A 2,500-nucleotide genomic window follows, 5' to 3' on the forward strand; every position below is an offset into this window, starting at 1 on the left:
ATGTTGATGCAGTGTACGAAGCTACCCCGCCCACACAAAAACGCTAGCCAGGTATGGCCGGCATCTTTTATGCTTCCAAGATAATTTCAACACGCCATGATGATACTGAATGTCTGACAATGCTTCCTGATAATGCTTGCTTCCTCAGCGTCATCAGTGCTAAACCAATGCTAGCTACGCTTAGGCACCAACCGCACGTCTAACAAGGATAGACTAGCGTACCATAGTAGTATCACAAAAAGCAACACATGCCACTTTAACGCCTATCGTTTCCCAATCATCAGCACAAATCAAATGCTGGCTAGCACCAGTAGCACGTCAAACATAGATCAGCAAGCACATCATCATCGAATTGCCACACAAACAGCACCATCCCAAACTTCCAAAGCTAGACCACAACCCTGGATCGGTGTCGCAGAGACCTAACGAGGCATCCCCACACCACGCCAAGGCCCCCACTCGGAGGGGTATTATGCCACCGACTAGGAATCAAGCAACAGTCACCCAAGCTCGCGCTCAAAGGCAGTCTGGCACCTTCATCCCTTGCCATGCTCACCCACTGCTCCCCCCCTATATATACATATTGCACAAGGAGCTTGGTGACAGCAACACCCATTGCTTTCCCTGAGGATGTATATTTCTTAGTATGCGCACGGCGTCGAGGCACAGGTGAAGCCAACGGCGCTAGTTTCTGCGCCCTATGTCGAGGAAAATCAAGGCAACGGGCTAGTGTATGGGCACAACGTCGAGGAGACTCAAGGAGATGGGGCTATTTTTCAGGTCACCGTTCGAGAAATCAAGGCAACGTGTTGGGGGGGATGGCCTCTTTCATGGGTCGTGGGGCTTGGCTTGGCTTGCCTCGTGTGTGCTCGATACAGCCTCACGATTCTTATTTGCCCATCAACCATGCCGGGCACCTATGAGAATGAGACCCCATGGTACCCCCTATATATACATATTGCACAAAGAGCTTGGTGACAGGAACAGACATTGATTTCCCTGATGATGCATAATTTTTGGACACACACGACTTGGGGGCGAGGGGACACGGGAGTGGGGCGCCAAGGGGGGCGTTTTGGCCCCATTTTCGTCAAGAGCGGGCGTCTTGGCCATGCCTCGAGCGTGCCAGCCTCGAGAGCCTTGGGCGCTGGACATCCTTGGGGCGCCAATGGGCAGCAGTCCCATGGTTCCCCTATATATACATATTGCACAAAGAGCTTGGTGACAGGAACAGATATTGATTTGCCCAGGGATGCATAATTGTGCGAAATCGTCCATAACTCGCTCGAATTAATTCGGATTGACACAAAATTTTGTAGGGATGCTTTTTATTATAAATGAAAAGCTTTGAAATGAAAAAAAAAAACAAAATGTCATGTTTGAGGCGTAAATGTTTGTGTCCTATCCTTGGTCACGCCTTGAAGCGTTGGTTCCCTACTTGTTGGAATGTCGCTCAAATCAAGTAGGAATGCCATTGAAACATTGTGTGGGTCATTGTTAACATAGACGAATGGACTTGAAATGAAAATATATCATATTTGGGTTTTTGTCCCTGTCGCCTGGTGATAGGCAGGCAGATAAGGCTTTTAGGTATTCATAGGTGGCTTAGATGAACTCGAAAGAACACGAGTTGATCGGATTGGAACTCATATATTCAATTTACTATGTACTAAGTAGGAACTACACTTTGCTCCCTTCATCGTTTGACTTGCTTAGAAATCTGCTCATGGTTTGTCAAGGCCCCTTGTTCCTTAGACCGATGAGGATGGGATTGGGTTGCTCATGGGCATGTGTGTGGCAAGATGCCTTGTTCCATTGGTCGTTCATGGGTGTTCGTGTACGAAGTAAACTTGTTCCCTTGGTCGTTCATGGGGTTGTGTGTGGGAAGAAGCCTTCTTCACTTGGTCGTTCATGTGTGTTTGTTTGGGAGGTAGCCTTGTTCCCTTGGTCGTTCATGGGAATGTGTGTGGCAATACGCATTGTTCCTTGGTCGTTCATACCCTTGTTCCCTTGGTCGTTCATGGGTCTGTGTGTGGGAAGAGGCGTTGTTCACTTGGGTAGCCTGCTTGCCTTGCCAGCCCCATATGCATTGTTCCCTTGGTCGTTAGTGGATGGGTTTGTGTGTGGCATGGTGCCTTGTTCCCTTGTGTGGCCTGACTGCTTGGCTTGACATGACCTAGCCTTGCCAGCCTCACATCCATTGTTCACTTGGTCGTTCATGGGCATGTGTGTGGCAAGGTGCCTTGTTCCCTTGGTCGTTCATGGGGTTGTGTGTGGGAAGAAGCCTTGTTCCCTTGGTCGTTCATGTGTGTTTGTTTGGGAGGTAGCCTTGTTCCCTTGGTCGTTCATGGGAATGTGTGTGGCAATACGCATTGTTCCTTGGTCGTTCATACCCTTGTTCCCTTGGTCGTTCATGGGTCTGTGTGTGGGAAGAGGCGTTGTTCCCTTGGTCGTTCGTTCATGGGTTTGTGTGTGGCAAGGTGCCTTGTTCCCTTGTGTA

The sequence above is a fragment of the Lactuca saligna genome, unplaced genomic scaffold (genome assembly GCF_052625555.1).
Source record: "Lactuca saligna cultivar CGN05327 unplaced genomic scaffold, ASM5262555v1 scaffold_22, whole genome shotgun sequence".
In the NCBI taxonomy this organism is placed as follows: Eukaryota; Viridiplantae; Streptophyta; class Magnoliopsida; order Asterales; family Asteraceae; genus Lactuca; species Lactuca saligna.